Genomic DNA, 25,012 nt, shown 5'->3' on the forward strand with positions numbered 1-25,012 from the left:
GGCCTGCTGTGGTGAGTATTGATAACACCATTTAGTTTACAACAGTGTAAATGTGTAAATGGGATGAGCAATGCTATTCAGCCTATTTTCTTAGGCTATGGTACTATTGCTAAGATAGTGATTTTTTTCATTGGAGAGGGAGATAAAAAGATTACAGCAGCAAGTGGAATTGGGGACTTACATTAATGTAGAATCAATACTGCAGTATAGAATCAAAATTCATTGGACTAGGAATAGAACGTTTTCTCAAATTTTATAATTCCCTGTTGCAAAGGGTTTGTCTGGAAAGTATATTGATTACATATAATGCTGTCGGCGTTGGTCTATGACCCATGTTGCCATAATTATGTAGAATCACTATAATATTGCCTAACGTAGGTCAAATCTATCTTTGAATAAATATTATGATTATGCTCCTGTTCAGCGGCATGAATGGAGGGTAACATGAACATAAGAATAACACTTGGTACTACAACTGAATTCACATGTGTAGACCCTTGCTCAAATTGTCTGAAACAAAAAGAAAAGAAGAAAAATAGAATAGTTCACCTGGGAAGGACCTTCAAAGGTTGATTAGTCCAGCTCCTGACCACTTCAGGGCAAGCCAAAAGTTAATGTAAAACAATGAGGGCATTCACAGAATCATAGAATCACTGAATGGCCAAGAGTTGGAAGGAACCTCATGGATCATGAAGATCCAATACCTTGCCACAGGCAGGGCCACCAACCTCCACATTTTATACTAGACCAGACTGCCCAGGGCCCCCATCCAATCTGGCCTTGAACACCCCCAGGGATGGGGCATTGACAAAGTTTCTGGGCAGCCTGTGCCAGCAATTGTCCACATGCCCCTCGAACAGTAGCAGCCACGGTGCATCAGTTGCCTCTCTGGAAGCTTTTTCCATTGTTTGACCATTCTCATGGCAAATAAAGTTTTTCTAATATGGGAACCTCTTCAGCAACTTTTATGTTGTTCCCACATGTCCTATTATTGGTTACCAGGCAAAAAAGACTGTCATCTCTCTCTCCATTTCCTCTTCCCCATGAAGTTTTAAAGAGCAATGAGGTTAACTCTTATCTTCTTCTGTCCAAACTAGACAAAGCCAGTTGATTCTGTTGAACTTTAAGACTTCTGTGGAACAGATATTATTGGAACTTTGAAGGCTACAGCCTATAAACTTCTTGCATTATTTTTCTATACAGGCAATATTGCAGTAAATTGCCAATATCTTTTTCTCATTATTTATTCTTTTTACAACTCTCTGTCATTGCAATGTTTATTTGAATCAATACCCACAAAAAAACCTACAATCTAAGAAGCATATTTTCTTTCAAGAGATTTAATGTCTTCTAGTCTTGCATGCTTGGTTTTGGCACAGTCAGAATGCTGTTTTGTTCAGGCTTAAGTATTCTTGCAGATAATGCATTTTCACAGCTTTGCGGTCTTCTGTAATGAGGTTATTAGATGAATTCATTTGCTTAGCACTGGAATATTTAATATTTCTACATCTGTTGTTCATATGTGTACTTGAAACTATTTCTTTTCTGTCATGGAAAGCAGCCATGAGTTCTCCCTTTCTCTTATCCTCTTTTTCTCTTCACACTTTCCATACACTGTTTATGTGAATATTTGGCAGAAAGAATCTGTAAAATCCACATCAATGGAAAATAGTAATCATGTTCCACTCTAAAGATATACAAAATAGGTCTACTATTTTGCAGGGATGAAAAGCTGAGGATTTCTTTAGGAACAGACTGCGACTGACTTAGCTGAAAGATTTTTCTTTTCCTGTTGCTTTGCATGTAAGATTCAAGTAACTTCAGGTAAAACCTGTACTCATTACTATAATATTCTTCCAGTTCTATGGAATGTCATTAATTTATATTATATATAAATCCATGTTTTTATTCTTGACCTACAGTCCTTACAGTGTGTATTTTACTGGATTCTGGATATTAATTCTGAACAGGGCCTTCATTTTTGCTGCTCCTAAAAACAGAAAAACAATGATATGATATCAGTACTTAAAACATAAGGAAATCCAATAAACAAAAGAGTTTTAGAAAAACAGGTGGAAAGAATCTCTTTGGTGACTAGTACTTTGTAACCTCATTGTATTTAAATGGATTGAAACGTGAGTGTGCTCTAGTGTCTGTCTAGATTGCACCTTCATACTTACAAGAGAAGGACTGGTAGAATCTGTACAGGAGTTTGTGTGTATATAGTGTATATAGTGTTCTTACGAAAGCAGTACCTTTCCAGTTTTTATCATGCCACTATATATAAACACAATTGGATTGCATTTACTGAAAAGATTCATGTGAATGAGGACTCATGCCAAATAAGAGACTTGACTGCTATGCACATACTGGTATTTCAACAGATACGGTCGAATGCAGAGTCTGTCCATATGACAAGAGTAAATGGCTTTACATTTCACAGTTGGCAATCCACTCAGATAAGAGGAATGCCTTTCAGCTGTCAAGTTTCTAGACAGAAATATTCTGTCAGCCAAGGTTTCAAGCAGGTGAATGCTGGAGGGTATGCATGATCTGCAGCATTTGTTACTCAAGGACTTACAGCTATAACTGGTTATAGGGTTAAAAATTCACATCAGGGTGCTTCATAGCAAACTGTAATAGAGTTTTCTTTGATATCCAGGTTCTCAGCCAACATGTGCACTTGAAAATATTGGATCAAGGTATCATGTTTCTGTCTTGCACTACAGGACGTTGAAGTAATGCAAGAAAGAAAAATGAGCGGTAGCTGGTGACATGGAGAATATATAGGGCAACCAGTGTGACGGGAGTGATCTCACCTATTAATAGCCTATGTAGTGCAAGAAACTGAACTCTCTAGTTGCAGAGAAACATGTTCTCATTCATCACTGCCCATATATGCTTTTTATTCTCTACATTTATCAAATAACAAAATATTCCCATAAAGTAATGAGGTATAATTCATAGAAAATCCATGTATATCTCAGTGACTGACTAAGACACTCTTTCAGATGCTGTCTCTGCCATACTTTCTTTCATAAGTGTGCCCCGGTGGCGCAAGTGGTAGGAATGCCGCGTTGCAATACCGGAGGCCCTGGGTTCGAATCCCCCCTGTGGCGCGAGTGGTAGAAGTGCCGCTCTGCTACACAGGAAGCTCGAATTCCAGGGGGTTGGACTCAATGATCTCTAAGGTCCCTTCCAACCCGCACGAGACAATGATACTATGATACTATGATGATTCTAAGGTGGAGGGGTTGACAGACTATCTGATAGTGGGGAAAAATTTCAGTCTCTTAACAATTATTAGTGTAATAATCACATACTTCGTACTTAGAAAAATAGCCTAAATTCAATAGCCTTCAGGCTGACAAGGAGTGTGCTTGCAGGACACACATTTCTGCTTAGGTCTATGGCTGGCCTGCTGAGAAAGACTAGATCTATACTGCTAAATAAAAATTGAAGGGAAAAAAAAAAAAAAGAGGACTGTAATCATAGATCAGTAAACAGTAATCAACTGTTATCAGTAGCAAAGTTTTATTGGAAGCATTTACCTACAGTAGTCATGAACAAAATCAAGGAGGAATAACTACCATGACATGTGGGTAGTGAGGGGTTCAGTTCCTGAGCCTGGTCTCTGGTCTTTTACCATACCAACATAGAATGGCCAGGGTTGAAAAGAACCACAATGATCATGTAGTTTCAACCCTCCCGTTATGTGCAGGGTTGCCAACCACCGGACGAGGCTGCCCAGAGCCACATCCAGCCTGGCCTTGAATGCCTCCACAACCTTCTTGGGCAACTGGTTCCAGTCCATCACCACCCTCTGTGTGAAAAATTTCCTAATATCTAGCCTAAACCTCTGCTGTCTCAGTCTGAAACCATCACCTTGTCCTATCACTATCCACCCATGTACACAGCCATCCTCCCTCCTGCTTATATGCTCCCTTCAAGTACAGGAAGGCCACAGTGAGGTCTCCCTGGAGACTTCTCCAAGCTAAACAAGCCCAATTCCCTCAACCTTTCTTCATAGGAGATGTGCTCCTGCCCTCTGAATTTTATCTGAAGAACAGAAGTGTCTCTCAAGCCTCTCAGGAGATTGACAAGTACACCTGACAATTTGCAATGCTGGTAAGCAAATTCTTTTTGTTGTAGATTCTGTTCACTTTGGTTTCATTACCATTTTCACATTCCCTACTTTTAGTATCCAAAGCCAAATTTGTGTAGTCAGCAAGCTTCTACATTCTCCTCCATCTCTTGATCTTCTAAATAAATGTGTTTCCAGTATAAGTTAATACACTTAAGGTTTCTATATTTTTAAAAAGAATATTATTTCAATTACAAAATTGGCACATTTGGTCCAAAAAGTACATTTTTAAATAAGTCTGTAGTGCTATACCCTGAATTCATAAAGATGAGTAATTTTTGTGTCAGCAACTACTTTCAGAGTGGGATCAGCCTTGCTTTCATTTGATTTTAACTTGACAAATATTTGGCAATAAATATGCATCTGGATAAAAAGCCAGTTTGAAATTAACCCTTCAGAGCTGTATGATATAAATACATACATATGAAATTTCCTGTGAGGCTTTTGCTCTGGCTGTAGTAAACATAGTAAACAATTCCTGTACTGTGTATTTGCTGCAAACCCGCAGAGTTAGAATTTTCATGGGAATGCTCCACAATGTAAGTATCATAAAATGTAATTAAAATATGGATTTAGATGATAAACTGAAGCAAATTGAAAGATAAAGATTTGATGGAATAAAAAGTAGAATAGCAAACAAATTAAGAAGTCTTTTCACAAGCAACTTCTTGTTTTTCTTATCCATGAACATATGGAAAACATAATACTTAGTTACTTGAATACTCAGCTGCAAGTTTTTCACTGCAACTAGTGAAGTAAGATTTTTGCAAGTGTTTCCCTTAACTGAAAGATGAAACTCACAAGTAATCACTTATCTCCAAGAGCTGAGCTTTTAATTTATGAGACAAATAGCTCTAGACTGATAAAAAGAGAATGAAATTGATCCTGAACCTTCTCTTTTCCATGCTGAAAAGGCCCAGTTTTCTCAGCTCCCCCTCACAACAGAGATTCTTTGGACTCTTTTCCATCTTTGTGAACCTTTGTTGGACTCTGTCCCTTAATTTTATGTCTCTCTTGTACAGAGGTCTGAAAATTTGACACACTACTCGGTGTGCGGCTTCCTAGTGGTGAGCAGAGGGAAGGATCACCTCCTTTGATCTGATAGTAACACTTGCAATGAAACCAAATGTACCATTATCTCTGGGGCATACTGCTGGCTCGTGCATGGACCATGACATGCCATTCTTTAGGAGAGATTTTTGTACAGTTAAAGAAATAGTCTATACTTTGCCTATCATCTTTGCAGAGCTATTCTTGAAAGGTTTGTTGCCTTCAGTACAGTTTAGTTCAGAAAATGCTAAAGATATGTAGGCAAGAAACTGGAAAGTGCAATTCTAATATACTGTGTAACACACTAAATAGTGAAATATTTTCCTGCTGATATATTTTCAAGTAAAAAGTGAAAAGAATATTCTTTACTTTGGAACCTTTTTCCATAATTACAAGTGATAGCTTTCAGTGGCAGATGTAGATGTACCACTTGAATTACTGAACATCTGGTCAAAACCTACAGGACATTAGCAGTTACTGAAGAAAAGGCAAAATAAATTTAGAAGCATGTGCATTAATCATAATTAGGTCAGTGAATAAATCAGATAAAAATGTTTTTCAATGACTGAAGAGTTCCTCACACCCATTTAGAAATGCAGGGTGGTGCCATTGGAAGTGATGAGTATACTTTAAGGAAAAAAAACAAAATGCATAATTAGAAAGACAGTAGTACGTCATATTCATAAACCATTTGTATTTCAGGATGAAAACAGAAACTTTTTAAAAACAAAAGCAAGTATGCTTTTTGAAACAACTGTTTACATAAATTATTTAGAATGATCCTAAGTCATGAAATTTAACTGTTACAAAAACATAAGAACTTCCTTTCCTTGCCCCTCTTTTTCGCCTCCCCCTCACCTTCCTCCCCACTTTTTTTCCCTCTTCTCCCAAGAGTGGTCCAAATTCTATGGTAGACAGTACCAAAAATGTAGAATATATGGGCAAAACATCTATTTGTTTAACATTTCCACAAAGCATGGTTTTGCAGTAGAGGTACACCATTTTGACTAGGAATTTTATCACATTACATATTGACATATATTTCAGTACCTGTCTAGGTCAGCAGTTTTGCTTTAGATTTCTGGTAGTTTGGGAGATTAACTTACATCAAATTTTGAGAACTGAAAGCATAATGTTAAATTTGACAGAGGGAAAGAAGATGTTGAAGTAACCATAACATAAGAAAGTACTTTTAAAGACTGCTTTTTCCTTAGATTGGATAATATGAGAATTTTGCTCTGTGCTGTAGACTGTATGATGTGTAGCATAAAACATAATCAGTAACATCACTTGTTAATATTTATTATTTTCCTTCTGATTGAATATACAAAGGAAGTCAAGAAGTAGCAAGAACAGATAGAAAGCAAAAAGAAAATCTTATCTGTTTAAGAAACAATTTAAAATTACTTGAAATGCAGAAAAGTGCTTTCTTAACATGTAAAGTAAATTAGCATACCTATACTATAATATATACTTATTAATGTTTTGATTGTTCACTTACTGAATAGACAGTAATAAGCCTTGTATATATACTATCATTTTTAGCATGTTCTTAAATATCTCACTAGGAAAAAATATGTAAATTATTTTGTTTTTTTCTGAAAGCAAAAAATTTGTAAGAGGCTGCCCCTGTTTCTCAGAGTATAGTCTATTATCTGTGGTCAATTGAGACGTGTTTTTCTCCAAGCTTTAAGAACAGTGTAGGTCTACCATAGACTCATAAATGCTCTACTTTTCTTGCTGTCCTCCAGTTTTAAGCACACTCCTTGGCCTGAGATTGTATGCAGCCATGAAGTAAAAGACCGAGATCAAAATTTTCTGAAGAAAATCTGAAAGTGTATACATCTAGACTGAAAATTTGGACAGAAGCTGCTAGATGGAAAAGATTAAACTGAGACTGCAATACATTTTGAGATTGTGAGGACTTGAAGAATAAAAGGCAACAGGACCTGCAAAACTGCATGCTCTGCAATATACTGTTTAATTGTGAAAGAATCCAAACTAATATTCTAAAGTTTGAAAAAATTGCCTTTTCTTGGACTAAAGCCTCAAAGGAAAACTTTATCTTCCTCCTTCATGCTCTTTTCCTCTGTATCAGCTGCCATTAAGCAGCCTTAAGGGATTCATTGTGTTGTTACCATTCTATGCAAACTTCCTATGCAGGTATATCTAGTTACAAATATACTTGGCTCATGCTTGTTAAGGACACTAATAATCTCATTAGTGTCCATAATTCCTTAAACTCCATTTGTATCTGTATTTGCTAAAGAAAGACAAACCTGAACTTGTACATCTGCTCTGTAGAATACGGAGACTTGCAGAGGTACCCAGTGCAGTTTAATTGTTCAGTTTTCACAAGTGCCCAGACTACATAGCTCATTGAAGGTTTTCTTGGACATATACACACCAAAGGTAAACATGCCCCTAGTAAGTGTTTTCACACTTTTAACACTTTGTTAACATTTATTGTGCTTTGTGTCATAGTTAGATCAATTCCGTTTCATAGCAACATTAACATTTGGTTTTGTTCTACCTTGGAATATGACCAAAACCTTTTGGAAAACTCCAGTAGAAATGGAATTATCAAAATCAATGTTTATGTATCAAAACATGTGGATGTGGTTAAAGAGCTGGCCTAGCATGGCAGAAATCCAGGTTCAGTTAAATTGTTCTATATGAACCAGAACAGACTCTTTCTTACTAAAATATGTCAGATCAGGCAGACTAAGTACTTGAACCTCTACTTCACTGAATGATCAGTTTCTTCTCTCCTTCTCTTTCATCAAAATTGCTATTTTTTTGAAAAGCATCTACTTTTGACTTAAAAGTTCATTCTTTGAAATTTCACACACCGAGGTCTGTACCCATTGTTTTGCAGGCAAATATAGCAGCCTCCAATTTATAAGCAGAGAAATTCATTCTCAGGTGCGAAGATATGCCCAGGATCACTATGTAACTCAATGACAAAAAAGCTAATGTAAGACTGAGATTTGTGTTTATTATAATAGACCACAGTGTTGTACATGTGACTTATATGTTTACTCTGGCTTTCTGTGCTTCCACTTTGTAAAATATGAGTGGAATACATGAAATATGACAAGAATCAATTTAGAATAGCAGAAATTATTACTTTATCTTCTGGAATCAAATTTATGACCATGAGCTCACAGAGCGGATATGTTCAAATCATCCAATGAGGAACACAGAAGCATGAGAATTCTTTAATCCAGAAGTAATCCCTGACTTACCTATGGCAGATGTCTTTCTTGAAGCCTGGATTCTATACTAGATTCAAGTGTCCAAGCTGTCCCTCTTGTACTTGGACTGCATGATCATGTTTCAGTTGAAAAGGGAAAAGGTGTTTAGTTAGACTGTCTTGAACTATAACCAGTGAAATAAGAAGCACATTTTATGCTCAGACTAAGGAAGTCTGAACAATGGTATCCAGATAACCAAAAAGTTACTGAAACTACAGATCTGAAAGAGTTGCTGGGGGACAACTGCCAGAAAAAAAAAAAAAAAAAAAAAACCAAACTGATTTGCCTGAAATCAGTTAGTCTTGCAGTGAAATGTAAAAGAGATGATCAGTTTGTTGTGCTTGACTGCACTACTGGAGCCTCTGGGCCCCTTCAGCTGCTGTGAAAATGCACTGCAACTGCTGGTCTGTCCTTGTCGGTATCTTCAGTCACACATGGGACCCAGCTTGGAGGATTTCTAGAATTTTATGCTGGTTAATTTGCAAACAAGTAAATAGACACAGTGATGGGAATAAAGAGTTTAATAAATGTTGAAAAATAGCTTTCTGTTGCAAGCTTGAAATTCATTTCATTTTACCAGGTCAGCTAGGGCCAGATGTGCTAGACAGTTGGTCACTTTGGTGAGAACTAGCAGTACTCATCTGACATTTAGGGACATATTTCATTATCCATAAGATTATCTTTGATCTTTTTTTTGTACTGATCCAGATGGCTTTCATGTATGGGCACAAAACTGAAACCATCTCTATTGCTGTAAATGCTTACTTTAATTATTTCAATAGCAGGAGAAGATTTATTTAGAAAGTCATTCTTGTTGTAAATCAAAAAACAATACAGCATTTGGAAGACTTCATCAAAAGCAATTATACCTTAATTTATATGATGGTGTCATTAAATGTCTAGCTAATTTTGCTACAGCAACCTCCACAAATGTAAGAAAATACAAGTTTTTCTGTTCTTGGTCTGAGAACTTTTATCCAGACCATTCATGAAAAAATGTGATTTATATCAAGGAATTTCTTATTTGTTGGAGGATTACGTCTATGTTGCATAACACTGAATAATACTGGTGGTGCTGATGCACAGAGGATAACAATGTTAAATGGTCACTTGTTCACATAGCAAGCTGAGCCTACACAGAGTAACTTGCATAATACTTAGTTTGAAAGTGTATGTCACTGTTGTTGCATATATATGATAAAGAAAAAAATACCAAATGACCAAATGACAGATACTGGGAAGAGGAGTTGAAGATAGTTTTTATGTGCAACACAGAATAGATCCGAAATAGTCTGAAAGTAAATGATAGAGGAGACTCATAAATTCAGAGATTACTATGGATTTCTATATAGTATTTATCTCAGTCATCTACAATTTCATAATAAATTACTCTCATCATAAGAACGCTTACATTATACAAGTGAGTATAAGCATGGGAAAAGGCGTTACCTTCCTTTGATGTGAATGAATGTACTTTTAAAACATGTTTGATGGTGATTTTCCTTATTTGGCTGCACATTGTCAGGTTTTACAGTCCACTTCTTTGTTGCTTAGACTTATCGATCCCATCTCCCTTCTATTTGCTGCAAATAAAAACAACTCTTCTGTGAAATGCATTAATAGGCAGAAAAGATTTTGGGAGACATACTGTGTCAAAGTGAAAAGACTAGAGTCTCATACAATGAAAACTGTTAACTTTGTGTTGCATTAACTATGTTAGCTGAAAAACTGCTGTGAACATTTTGGAGATTACTTCTGTGAAAATTTTCTGGAAAACATTCTTTAAAATCATATACATCTTATTTGTTTCAATATTTTATTTTTTTGTGCTTGAAGATCTGTGATTTTATTGCATCTTCCATCAACATTAATATACTGTGTTGTGTACTGATCTGAAAAAAGACTATGAAATCCTTAGTAACATTAACTTGTTCATATTGATACTGCATATTAAAATTTATCTACTATCACAAATACCTTTGCTCTTTATAGACATTATTTCCCTTGGTTACAATGTTAGCTCTCCACAGAATATAAAATAATGCAAACTTTTACATGGGATATTTTCCAGAGTGAAAGACATATATGTCTTTGAAATTTTTTCCTCTCATTGCTTAGTAAATAAACTAAAGGATGTGATGGGGAACCATGTCAAAGGCCTTGCTCAGGTCCAGGTAAATGACATTGGTTGCCTTCCCTTCATCCACCAACGCCATCACTCCATCAGAGAAGGCCACAAGATTAGTTAAGCATGACCTTCCCCTGGTGAAGCCGTGCTGGCTGTCTCGGATCACGTGCTCGTTCTTTATGTGATCGAGCATGTTGTCCAGGAGGATCTGTTCCATGATTTTCCCAGGCACGGAGATGAGACTCACCAGCCTGCAGTTCCCCGGATCCTCCCTGCTCCCCTTCTTTTATATGGGAGTGACGTGAATATCCTTATGGACTCTGAATTCATGTTCAGTTTGAGTCTGTTTTTGAAATATTTGTCTTGGAGACGAATCTGATATTTACTACTAGGAAAATACAGTCAGTTAAACGAAAATCTGTTCCGTACTTTTCTGCATTTAATGTCCATCTCAGAGAATATAAGTTTCTTTTCAATATAACAATGAAGAAGCTGGGAATTCAAGATCCTGAAGTGAATCAAAAAGGAAATAAGTAAAGTACTGACTGTAGATTTCTGGCAAACAGAATTTAGCTTATTAAGGAAACTGGTAGCAGAGTCCTGTGGGAAGAATTACAGAAGAGAATAGCTGCTCAGGAGAGCTGGCAGGTCTTTTAGGGACAAGCAGGCACAAGAATGGTCTATTCTGTACTAAGAAAAATAAAAAGGCATAGCAGGAAACAAAGCTGACTAAGAAGGAAACTCTCAAGTGAGATTCAGTTCAAAACGTGTATGTATGACTGGTGACTGGTAAGTTTTCCTAAACCTTTGTTTCTAGGGAAAGAATTCTATAAGGAGAACTGTCACTAGTGGAAGAAGAACAAATCATGTATATAGAGAAACCTACTCATGCAGGTTCGTGAACCCCATCTAAGAGAAAAAGGAAAGAAAAAAAAAAAAAAAAACGAAAAAAAAGAAAGAAAGAAAGAAAGAAAAGAAAGAAAGAAAGAAAGAAAGAAAGAACAGAAAAGAAAGAAAAAAAAGCAATAAGAAAGAAAGAAAGAAAGAAAGAAAGAAAGAAAGAAAGAAAGAAAGAAAGAAAGAAAGAAAGAAAGAAAGAAAGAAAGAAAGAAAGAAAGATAATTTTGCTCCTGTATTCTAAAAAGGAAGGAGAGGTAACTCAGGTAACCAGAACTTGGTGAACCCCACTATGGTCTTTATTAAAGTCCTGGAACAAATTTTGGAAGTAATTTCTGGGCATATAAAGAATTAAAAATGTGACTGGGGATAGCCGGCATGAGTTTATAAAGGGTATATAAACCTGATGTTACCAACTCATTTGTCTTCTGTGTTGAAAATACTTAGATCTGTGGCTAAGGAAGATGAGAGGCTGTTGTCTGTCTTTATATTATAAAAACTTTTGGCATGATCCTCAGTAGCATCCTTTGTATCCCTGTTGCTCCTGTATCAGGGCAATCCCAAGCTCAGATGCAGGTTGGGTGGAGAATTGCTTGAAAGCAGCCCTGAGGGAGAAAGATTTGGGGGTGTTGATGAACTATTCAACATGATCTAGTTGCATGTGCTTGCAGCCCAAAAGGCCAACTGTATCCTGGGTGGCATCAAGAGAATCAGCAGATTAAGGGAGGTAATTCTGACCCTGTACTCTGCTCTCATGAGACACCACCTGGAGCGCTGCATCCTATTAGGGTGACCACGACACAAAAAAGACATTGAGATGTTGGAGCTTGTCTAGAGGAGGCCCTGAAGATTACCAGAAAGCTGCAGCACTGCCTCTGCAGAAACAGGCTGAGAGCTGGGGCTTTTCATCCTGAGGAAAAGAAGGCTCCAGGGAGACCTTGTACTGGCTTTCCATTACCTGAAGTAGGCCAACAGAAATCTGGGGAGGAACTTTTTATAAGGATGTGAAGCAACAGGACAAGGGGAAAACTGGGAGATGGTAGATATAGACTAGATATTAGGAATAAATACTTTAGTGTGAGAGTGGTGAGACACCAGCACAGGCTGTCTAGCAGTGTTGTGGATGCCCCCTCCCTTGAGATGTTCAAGGCCAGTCTGGATGGGGCTTTGAGTAACCTAGTCTAGAGGGAGGTGTCCCTGCCTATGTCAAGAGTATTGGAACTAAATTATCTCAAAGGTCCTTTCCAACCCAAACCATTCTATGATTCTATGAAGTAATCAGTTAGGCAAATGGTAAAGTTGAGTTGGGCTTAAAGGAATAGTGGTTAGTAATTCATTCCCCTCCTCCAGACAAGTGAAATCTGTCAAGAACTGTCATGGGTATTTGTTCTGCTTAACATCTTTATCAACAACCTCCCAGAGACATTTGCCATACTGCAGAGAAGGCCACAGTGGGAGGATGTAGCCAATGAACATGAGGACTGAAGAACCATTCAAAGGATCTCAACAAACTAGAATTAAATTAAACAGGGAAAAAAGTAATCCTGTACCCAAGAAAGACAACTTAAGCCCCATTCAGGAAGGGAAGGAGCTCTGTGTAAATGCATGTGCAGGTCTTGAGAGGATAAAAATGGGCCAGTGCTATGCACAGGAACATCTGCAGTTTAAATGGGATTATAAACACGTATACTGTGAGAAGTGATAAATCTTTACTCAGCACTTCTGAAATAAACTGTCTACTTCTGCTCTTCCTAAGATAGAAAAGGGATGTTGATCAAAAGAAAGAAATTCAGAAGATTGATGTCAGGATAGTCAGAGAAAAAAACAAACTGAAACAGGGTGAATTTGTACTATATGTATGCCAAAAATGCTCTAACCATAAATAAACATTTGAGATATTAACAAAGAAGGTTGTGAAATCATCATCCATAGAGGTTTGCAAGACCGAATTAGACTAAACAACAGAGCCTAAGACACCTGGTTGTATCACACAAATTAATCTATTTTCAGTTTGTCATGGAGTTAGAGAATCCTGAGGTCTTTCAGAAACTCACTTTTTCTATGACAACCCTGTGTGCATTTATTAACTTACAAAGCAGACAGTATCCTTAATATTGATAGTAAGTCAATCACAGCAGAGTAGGAATAAAAATAAAGCCAAGAGAAGTGTTTTCTAAAGTAATCCTGAATTCATTATAGATTCATTCTTTTATAGCTCTTCCATAGGTGGCCACAGTTAGAGACAAACATGCAAAAAAGAAATTCAGTTTTAAGTATTATTAAAATGCTTTTATAACATACATTTCAGAGGCGGTTGTCTCGGAAGAATCTGTTGTAAATAATATTTGTTAAATAGGGTGCAGGGACAACATAGGTTTAGAGGAAAATAGATTATCTCCTCCCATTGCTGAAGCATAGGCACTCTAAGATTTAATGCTACTTCACATACATTCCTAGAATAAGCAAAAAGAAGATTTGTTTCAGGAACCTTATTCGAGGTATCACTAAAACTGTTCACATGGATTTTTCTGAGTATGGTTGATATTTCAAATCAGTGTACTGTGTTTTGTTTTGTAAAAGCTGGCAAAGAATTCAGTATGAACACGATATTGGAGATAGCTATTTTCAGCAACCTTTTACTGTGCTTTCACTAGAGAATATTTTTTCTTTCCTTTTTTTTTTTTTTTTTTTTTTTTTTTTTTTTTTTTTCATTTTCATTTTGTCTTTCATAATAGCCTGCACTTCTTTAACTTAATCTGTCTGGATTTGTATGTAATAGCTACAGAAAAGCTTCAAGTGTTGTGGAATACAGAACATACCTCATATATACCTCATTAGCAATGAAGACTGATGTGAAGATTTACTTTGTGGCTCTCTTGGCTTTCCATTCACTTCAAAGCAGAGCTCAGAGTCTTGATCCTAATAAAAGCACTAGTAATAAGACTGCAGAAGTATTCAATATACTCAGTGAAGGTTAAGTTTTTAGTACTTTCTATTCCCATAATTCCTATAACCAGGTAAATTGTTAAATTCTCGGAAGAGCTCACTGGGTTGTGTTGGCTACTGAACTGCAGAAAATTTGTATGCTAAACATTTCTAAGTACCTACCATTTATTCAGTGGGTCTGTACTGGAACAGAAGCCTTGAGAAAACTCAGTCGCTTATTATAATTTTAGCAGACAATTTCTGAAGTCCCTTCCAGATCCAATTTATATTATTTTTATACTTTATGGAAATGAAATTAGTCTCTAAACACATCAGCACCTGCTTACCTTAATGATTTATTTTTTTTCTGTATAAATATAAAATGTGAAAAAATACTGCATTTTACAAAGCCACTACTTTTTGATTGGCAGACATATTTTAAAGTGTAATCCTTTCCTTGTAACGTATTGTCTGTATCATCATAGTATCATAGTCTTGCGCTGGTTGGAAGACACCTTAGAGATCATCGAGTCCAACCCCGGGATTCGAGCCTCTGTGTAGCAGTGCGGCACTTCTACCACTTGTGCCACAGGGGGGATTCAAACCCCAGGCCCCAGTGTTGCAAGACGGCATTCCTACCACTGTGCCACCAGGGCACACAACAGGGTAACAGGGTGGTTTTTAAAGATTTTATCAACTTGATATAATATACGTTTCTCATTTTAATGTTAATATAGTGGTGACTTTGAGCAGCACTGTACACATACAATATAATCAATCTCAACTCTTTTCTCTTAAAATTGTCAAATTGAAATCCCAGAGGAGATTGAGTAGTTCCTCTTTGCCACCCTTTTCCCACACAAATTCTATGCCTGATCACTTGCACATTAGGAGGAAATGGGCTTCAGAATATTCTGGCTGATTGTAAAGGGCTGGTTACCTCCTTACATTTGCCTATTATTCTTTGATTTTATCTTGCATTTTTTCACATAAGAAAGAGATACAAAAATAAGTTTATAATTCTTGTACTTGACTGCCAGCCTTTGTGCTAGTTCTTATATGAGTGAGACACTATTAGTGAACTAAACCTTTTTTGGTAAAAGAGATAATGGCAGTCACAACAGTTTTAGAGAGGGCAACAATTCAGTAACCACTATGTGGTCAACAGAGCTGCAGAGACACTCCAGGTCCCTTGGCTTTGGCAGGGCTTATTAGCACAGTCACTGTGATGCTGGCTGAGCGAGCATAGTTTTTTTGAGAAAGAAGATCTGGCAGGAGTCTGTTAAGGCTTTGGAAGACTTGGAGTGGCTCCATGTGGATTCCAAATATTTGCATACCAATCAACATTAGCCTTTGAGTCCTGCCATAAAAAGAAGCCACAGGACAGGTAGTGGCTAGAACCAGTTCAAAAGCACATTACCTGTAATTGTAACATTTGTAACAAAGCAGCTGTCCAATTCTATGTTACCTTCTCTAATAGAAAACACATCTAAAGTATGTACATAGAAGTGTAGATATGCTTGTCCATTGTTCAAAGTTGTATTCTTGAGATCTGTGTTTCAGAGATGAAGAACAGGAAGCCACTTGAGTTGTAGGATGGTGGCCTCACTTTTAGTCAGCACTTTGTTTAGAAGTAGACAACATAAAACTCATTAAGTAGAATTAAATTATAAATCAGTTATCCTCTTTTTATTATTATTGTTACTTTTTGTTATTATTTTTTAACAAGTAGATTCACATGGGCTGACCAGTCATTGCACTCCCCCCAATTTGAAGAACTACTCTAACATCTGAAATGGGTGCAGAGAGTCCCTTACAGTGCATGGGCCTCAGGTGCTTCTGGAAACCAAAGTGTTACTCTGATAACTTCTGAGTAAAACAGAACTTTGTGTCTTTAGGATCCTCGAGCTTTAGACCTCTTTGGAGTTATCATGGCCCCAATCTTTCTGCAGTTCTGGGGTAGCTAAATAAGTTCAATGGCCTTTTGAGTATAGCAGAAAGTTAATTTGGATTTATGTATTTTATCAAATGAGTGGTTGCACATTGCCAGCCAAAGACTTTTTTCTTTTTCTTTTTCTTTTTTTTTTTTTTTTCTTTTTGGTACATCTCTCTTTTTTTTTTTTTGCATCATTCTAGATAATTAATCCATATTGTATATGAGATATAAGAACCTTCTTTTTCTTATCATTCTGGAAATTACATGTTTAAGTTGTTGAAATAGTAATCCAATTGAAAAGATAACATATATTATACAGTTTTGAATGAAATAATTGATACAGTATTTTAGTAGACTAAGCATAAAAGGAGCCATTAAAGCTAAAATACTTGTGTTAGAACACATCATTACTTCAGTAATGAGTACAATTTAAGATGAAATCTATTCTGGTAACAATGTGGTATGTATTTGTAAAATATTTATGGCATATTGGATCCATTTATTGCTGAAAAAGTACTGTTAGTTATGCAGTTCCATCAGATCTCTCAGATTCTTTGAAGAAGATTCCTTGGTAACTAGATACCAATCAGGATATAAAATCTATAAAAAGTAAGTGAAAAAGAACTGAGACCAAAAGCACTTTTCACTTTTTGCAAGGTAAAGCGTAGACATATTGAGCTAGATTAAAAACCATTCCTGGAGTCATGGAAATCATAAGAAAAGTGTGCTCAAGTCTAATAAGGATCATAAACTCCTCATTCAACAGTTCGCAGAGTGCAGTGCATGAACTAGAATAAGTATCTGCTCTAATGATGCTCATTAAAATTTCTTAAGCTATGTTCTGAGTACTTCTAAGTGTCTTGGGGTCTGAAAATTGCTTAGCTGATTATAAATTTGTCATGTTGAGATTTTCTGAGATGTTTTTTTCATTAAAAATACCTCACATTCCTCAGATGGAAGGGAAAGTTGGTTATTCCAAGAATGTTTTGAATGTCAGGAAAAAACAACAAAGCAACTCTGTAAACATCTGGGTTGTGGGGAATAGCACTATAAATTTTGGACTCCTGTTCTAAAGCAAAGACTGCAGTAATTTTTCAGCTAGACTTGTGTTATAATGTAGCATGACATATGTTAAACTATGTTAACTAGAGATATGTTTGTTTTCTCATCCAGCAACAGTAGTTTGTAAACTCATAAAAATGACTTAGCATTTAATTCATGTGTTTTTTTCCTATTTACAAAACGGGGATTTTAGACTTATAGAAGATAGTCTAACATACTTAAGATTTCATTGCTTTCATTCTAAGATAAGGAAAAGATCCTCTTCTAAAATAAAAAGAATCATAGAATGATAGAATCATAGAATACCCCCAGTTGGAATAAGCCCACAAATATCCTTGAATTCAATTCCTGGCTCCACACAAGACTACCCAAAATTAAGGCCACATTTCTAAGAGCGCTGTCCAAATATTTCTTGAGCTCTGGCAGGTGGGGACCACTACCTTGGGGAGCCTGTTCCAGTGCTCAGTCAACCTCTGGTGATGAAACTTTTCCTGACATCCAACCTGAACTACCCCCGATGCAGCTCCATGCCATTCCCTCAGGTCCTGTTGCTGTCACTAGAGAGCAGAACTCAGTGCTGCTGCTTTGCAGGAATAAACTACAGTTAGGTAATCCAAATGAAAAGGCTAGAAAGACATAGACTTATTCTGTCTTATTGTTGGTTTTCACCAGAGCAGAGCTTTTATTGATATATACAAGGTAGGGTTCCAGTATTTTATTTTTTTTCACATGCACAAGAAAAACAGAAAATTTATATACTGTTGTGAATACTGGTTTCATACAGAATAATTAAGAATTATAAGCTTCTCTCCTCTGTACCTGTAGATATAATAAAAATTCTGTAAATTTTCATTGGCCATTGAGGTACAGAATGAGGAAAAAATTCAACCTGAAAATTACTCATATGGAGCTACTGATCATAGGCATTATTTAAAATGGGCACACTTCAATAAGACTAGGAACCTTTGTAACACAGAGAAGAATTCTATATATAAGCCTCTGTAGTAGAGCACTACGCAATTGCTCTCACACATGTTCTTGTCCTTGATGCAAAGAAGGTAAGAGCAGTGCTTCCTTGTTGACCAAGAACAGACATGTTGGAGTTTACCTATAACTTTCTGTGAGAAATAGGAAGAAACTAGAAAGTTGCTATGTCTCAGTGGAGTTTTTTAATGTTAAGCCTCACGATACTAAAGACTACTTTTACATCAGATATTTTCAGTGGCATAGTGGCACTAAGAATGATAAGTCCAACATAAAAATAAATGAAACCCAAAAGGTTAGGTTTTGGTTTTGTTCTGCCTTTTCCTTATGAACAAATACACTGAAACAATTCCAAAGAGAATCTCAGAACATTTAATTTCTTTCAATTCTATATATTGGTCTCAGGCCTTATTCTAAATTGTGCAAGGCATCCACAAAATACTTAAATGCAATGAATGTTTCAGGCACTGAATAATCTTAGTAATCACAGATTGTCTGCAAACCTACTTATAGTGTGCTATTGAGCTCAAAAAAAAAAGTTAGGGACTAGGCTCTGTTTTGCTACCTATTCTATCTTGGCTAAACAGAAGAACAGTCCATTACTGAAAATCCTTTAATAATTAAACTTCTGAAGATGGCACTGGGGCCCTTGGTCATCTGTCAGTAAGGTTAGACATTCTGGGGTGCAGAAAAAAGGAAGTTATCACATTTGGAATAGTGTCCACATTTTGTCTTCCCAAGAGAGAGAAGGTGCTGAAAAAAAGGAGCAAGCACAGAAATAAGAGAGAAGTAGAGCACATGCCATTTTAGGGGAATGTGAGAATGCTAATTTTGAGGCCTGGAAATGATAAGGCTAAACAGGGAATCTAATTGCTGTCCTTAGCAATGTTATAAATCAGTTCAGATCAGATTGCTGTTGGAAGTACATAATAGCAGGACAAGAGGCAACTCAGTATCAGAAATATAAATTTAAATTAGTTTAAAAAAAAAAAAAATCACAGGGAGCCAAGCATTCAAATGAGTTCTACAGTGGTGGAGTACACTCTTTTAGGCATTCACTACTCAGCTGAAAAAGGTTTTAAAGAACATGATCTAACTTCAGAGTTCTGCTTTGAGAAGTGTTTTGACTAGATGACTCGTAAAGGTCTTTTCCAACTTTAATTCCATTTCTTTTCTATGAATGCCTCAGCTACCTTTCAAATGCTCACACACCAGAGGAAGGTTTGCATGATTCCACACAATGCTTTTATGATTTACTATACAAGGAGAAGTATTATTTGTACATGGAAAAGATAAAGATTTGAGAGGTCACTGACATAAGACTGAAATTTAAGTCCATAGCACCTCCTTTTCCAGAGACTCATATTACTACATCCCTTAGTGCTGTATTATCACTACATTAACATCAGTTCCTCACATACTAAGTAAATTCCAGTGGCAAGAAACCTCGAAGTTCTGGTATGGAGAGTCATGTGACTCTCCAGTTCATTGTATTAAGTGAAAGCTAAGGAAGGAGCAGAGTAGCAACTCTCTATGTTTCAAGTTGAAGAGTAGATAGTAAAGAAAACACCATAGAGGATATACAATTACTTCTTAGTTGCTACCAATTGAAATTCTTTTCCAGGGTCCCAAATGTACTGATTACAGCAGTACCAGTCATCAACCATAGAGACAAAGTGACTCTCTGAAAATAAGCTTTAGCTAATATGCATGCTCAGGAAGCATAGTACAGTCCATGAAACAGCTGTGTTCTGATGTACACAGCTACCACTAAAAGTTGTTCCTTATATCTTCACAAAAATCGAGATGTTAACATGGATTTTGTGTGGATAATTTCATAAGTTATCGCGTAATGCAGCAAAACTGTAATGTAAGCAGGGAATGCAAGTAAAGCTCATAATGCTTCAAGAATTTCTTTGAAAAGAACTTCTGAGTATGTAACGTGATGTAACATGTAAATAATAATCCAGAGACACATGGCAAGTCTTACATTTTAACTTTGAACACTGTTCCAATGAAAAATCACCTCTCCTGTGATATGAAAACTGTTTGTTTTGTGAATATATATGGTGCTACAAACAAGAACTGATAAAAATGTACTCCAACATAGAAATATTTTCATGGGCTTGTCCTTAGCATTATTGCCATAAGTAAACTGGATCAAGCATCTTTGAGGAAAGCTGTCTGTTATTTCTGCAAGGCTAGAGTAGCATCAAGTATTCTGAATGTCTCTCTCAAAGGGGAATTTTTTTCTACAGACAGTGTTAACATTAGTATTTAAACACAATGTATCATTAATTTCAAAAGGAATTTAGGGTTTAAGTTTGTTGATACGATCTGGTTCTGCATTAAGGAAATACTGGAAAACCTTTTACTTGTCAAGGTTCATAGTTATTACTTATTTGATGAACTGTGACCAGAAAGACTTCTGCTGTCTATTACAGCCCTGGCAACAAGTCCCTTTCTCAGCATAATTTCCAATTGGCTGCTCTGTACTGTCTTAGATTTTATTTCAGAGCCGTTTACTTCTCAGCTGTCTGAACACTGAAGTAAGTGCTCTGTCTTCAATCCCTTTGGAGAAATTTCAGCTTTTGTTGAAGTTCACATCTTCAGGCAGTAGTTAAACAAATACACAGGTCACATAAGAGTTTCAGAATCACTGACTTTTTTATCCCATACAAGACATTTGCAGATAGAGACAAGTAAACAAAAGACACTTCATTGTTCTTACTTGCTTTGATTTTCTTAGGCTTATGTTTTTAGGCTTATGCTAAGTTTTGATCATTGTAACAGCATCTCTGATAGAATCCACAGATCCTCCTGTTTTCCACTGAATTCTCCTTAATATTATGGAAGATGTCCACATATTCATATCTCTGCCTCCTTCTTTCTAAGATTTTAACGTGCCTAGTGAGAAAAATATCCATTATTGTTTTCAGCTATTTAGTTCAATGATTCCTTGCTCAGTTACATTAGGTAATCAGATACCACCTCATTTCCCTAGTTCTCTTCTTTACAACTTGAATAACTGGATAGCCATATTATTTAACTTAGGAAGTTTCAATAAAGTGAAAGATCATAAAAATTCAGATTTTTTTTCCCCCCAACTGTTAACTGTGTCCAAAGATATGAAAATTGTTCTTTTAGGAATTATTTCAGCACAGAAACCAAAGAGAACAGGAAACACAAACATATATTATGATTAAGTTGACAAGCGAAGTAAAAGTTCTTGAGTTTTTGTTTTTCCAAACATATTTCAATGAGAGTTTAGAATTATTATTATAGTTCTTTGAAAAATGGTTGTACAGCTAGAAATATTTTCAATGGGGACGTTTTATTTATTTATTTATTTATTTATTTATTTATTTATTTTTTCCTCATTCAATAATGATGACCCTTAGAGACTAAGGACTTAAGTCTATGCTGGATCCACGGTGTCATGCAATTTAACTCTTGGAAGAGAGGGAGATCTAATTTTGCATATCATTCACCTGTTCTTTTGTGACCACAACAATAAAAACTAAGTGTCTTAATGTATGCCTAATTACTTGAATTAGTCTTTAATATTGAGGTACATTGTCAAGTAGCTAAAACTTGTCAAATGCAGAGAGCATTTACAGCCTTACTAATTGAATGATAACAAGCTGCTTCATAAGTGAAAAGCCTGCACTTTTCAAGAAATATGAAGTCTGATGAACATAACTTTACTGGTTGAAAGAAATAGATCCAAACTGACATTTACAGCTAAAAGCTAGAATCAGGAAATCAGACACATTTGTATTGGAAAACTTATAGCAAAGTGGTCTAATGGGTTTCATTAAACTGCTCCTTTACAGCTACACACAATATGCATGTTAAAAAAAAGAACAGTTACAACTCAGATAATTTAAAAAGTAAAAAGAGAAAATTATTCTATATGCCAAAATCATTAAATTTAACTTAGAAACATCTGTGCTAAAGGAAAACTATTCATGATAATATAGAAGTTTTTCTTTGTATATTATTCCTTGTTCATCCATTTAGGCTTAAAATAACAGAACCTCCACTGCTGTAATGTCTGTGAAAACATTTTAGAGCAGAATGCAGATGTTTCTGAACAATTATACTAGCACATATTAATCATACATGTAGTCCATATAGTTGCGGACAATCATCAGACATATTTAAAACCTAGCTGTAGCCCTCCAAAGAAGCAGTTTTCATACAATACACTCAGATGTAAAAATGGATTTTAAATAATTCTGTCGTACTTAAATGTGCATTTCAAATTAACCCAAGCAGCAAAATATCTTCCCTGTGAAAATTAAAAATCTGAATAGACTTAAAGTAGAGGTTGTACGAACCTATGTCTTCTCCAGGTATTCCTCAGACTTTAGATTTATTTTGAAAGTAGGTATCAGGTAAATATGGGCCTTTCATGAAGATTAAGTATCCTAGGCTTTGGGGAATGTCAGAAGAAAAGGACCAGTGGGACATGTCGACATTGCTATAGTTACAATACAGCTGGGTCTATAGTTAAGACAATACAGCTGGGTATACATAAGGGAAGGGTAGCCAAAGAAACTGGTTTTGACCAGACTAAGTGAAGGAGCTGGGTCAAAGACGAGAGGTCAACCTGAGGAAGACTTCTGACTTCATCCCAACGACCACCAGAGCGAGACCCCTGCTACAGACTGCACATGCATCAGTAGGAGGGACAGCATGTAAATGAGTTCCCAGAAAAACAATGAATGCGTTAATGATTTCTTGGAAATTTGATGAATATGTATACTCTTGCTCTAACTGTCTAACACTCCTGTCTATTGGTGCACATGACAGGAAGAGTGATCCCCCATGTGCCCAGCGCTGAATAAACATATACCTGCTTTATAACCTAATTCTGGTTACAGAGTTTGTTTTTATAAGTTTATATAGTTTTCTTCCTATATTGCTGAATTCCATAACTTAATCATATATTGTTAAAACATTTTTTTTTTTTTCATTCTGCTTTTGCACTATGTGCAGACTAATGGTCAACAGCTAAGTGATCGCAAATTGATTCACTATGCAATTTATTTATTATACAAACAGATGTATTTTTGTCCACATTAAAAAATAGACTTGCCATATGTCTATTTATTTTCCTCTTTTCTGTTTGCATCATGCATTCACACAGTAATACTGACGTTTTCTCTATTTGCAATATTTCTTCAAAAAATTCTTACTTTATTTGTGTTTTAGACAATACNTTTCAGTTTGCATCATGCATTCACACAGTAATACTGACGTTTTCTCTATTTGCAATATTTCTTCAAAAAATTCTTACTTTATTTGTGTTTTAGACAATACTTAACATTCACCTGTGGCTTGTAGAGAACGTTTCTTTCACTCTTTATGCTTCTGCTGGTTTTAAAAATGTTTTATCATCAGCAGTCCTCAGAATATGTCTAGCAATGAAGTTTTTAAGATTCTGAGAGTTGAAGTGGTTAATTTATTCAATACTACTGGATTTGAATAGTCCAAGGTTTGTTTTCTTATGCATTACATTTAAAGACATCAACTAGATTATTCTGAGCACTTTTACATCACTAGCAAATTTTGTTGCCACTGTTTTGACCTCTTCTCCAAGGTCACTCGTATGTGGCACAGCACAGACCCTGAACAACACTTTTTCTCATTCTAAATTATAACTAGCAACATCCTTCTTTTTAATTTCACGATTTCTTGATTTCCTTTTTTAATAAAAAATCTTCTTAAAAGTTGTTAATCACAAAATCTTCACTCTTTCTGTAATAAATTATGAGATAATTTTACACTTTCCTTAATGAAAGTGTCCCCCATATGCCTTGCATATAAATATATATTTCTATATATCCTTGTTCTATTCTTTATTATCTTTCAACTTATCTCCTTGGTGTGAAAGTCAGCTTTCTAGGGCTTTCTTTGGATGTTTCCAAGGAGAACTTTATCAAATAGTGCAGCATATACTACTTCCCACTATGGAGGCTGACTTAAGTAATAAGCTATACAGTGAACACAGAACTTCAGAGATTTCACTTCTGATTTCTTTTAGAGATCTTGTGTGAATACCATCTGCTCTTGGCAGTTTGTCACTGTGCAGCTGGTTCTAAATCAACTGCTACTGTCAATTCAGTTGGAAACAGTTCTTTGGTCCCCCATTGATTAAGAATGACTCAGTTATGGAAACTTCAGCTCAAGGCCTTGTGTAGTCCTGTCTTACTTTGCATTCTGGTAAGATAATCTTTTTCTATTACAACTGACAGTTTGCTTCACTTGGTATACTCACACTGGCAAATAGAGTGATAGAGCTGTTGCTGAGGACCTGCTACTCCACTACCTCCATTTCAAAATGCATGTTTTAATTATTTTAATAAATAGGTGGGAAGGTAGACAGATAGATAGATACCTTTAGGTATGTAGTCGATTTCATACACTCAAACACTGAAAATCATTACCTGGAGTATATTAAATAAAAAGAGAGGGAATGACACAGAGAGAGAGGAAAAGTGAAAGAAATAACCTCACTCTGTGGACATCTGGAAAAGGAAGTGGTGCAAGTCCAAAGGCACAGGTACTGCTTGTAATTCCTCTCCAGTGCAACGTGTTCCCCCTAGTAATTATTTATCTCA

The 25,012-nt window shown here is 36.0% G+C and overlaps 1 long non-coding RNA gene across 2 annotated transcripts in view; it reads right to left on the minus strand.

The window, feature by feature from the left end:
• Positions 1-1,263: 1,263 nt before the first annotated feature.
• Positions 1,264-25,012, minus strand: part of LOC107310301 — a 31,655-nt gene continuing 7,906 nt past the window's right edge. The window contains exons 2-5 of one of the 2 annotated variants that reach the window (XR_004306269.1): positions 14,296-14,395; positions 9,901-10,034; positions 8,443-8,518; positions 1,264-1,990 (exon numbers count right to left, since the gene is read on the minus strand). This is a non-coding gene — a long non-coding RNA (uncharacterized LOC107310301). The remainder of the gene's footprint in view (positions 1,991-8,442; positions 8,519-9,900; positions 10,035-14,295; positions 14,396-25,012) is intronic. The other variant, XR_001553552.2, reaches the window with a different exon arrangement.

This window comes from Coturnix japonica, chromosome 2 (assembly GCF_001577835.2).
Source record: "Coturnix japonica isolate 7356 chromosome 2, Coturnix japonica 2.1, whole genome shotgun sequence".
Classification (NCBI taxonomy): Eukaryota; Metazoa; Chordata; class Aves; order Galliformes; family Phasianidae; genus Coturnix; species Coturnix japonica.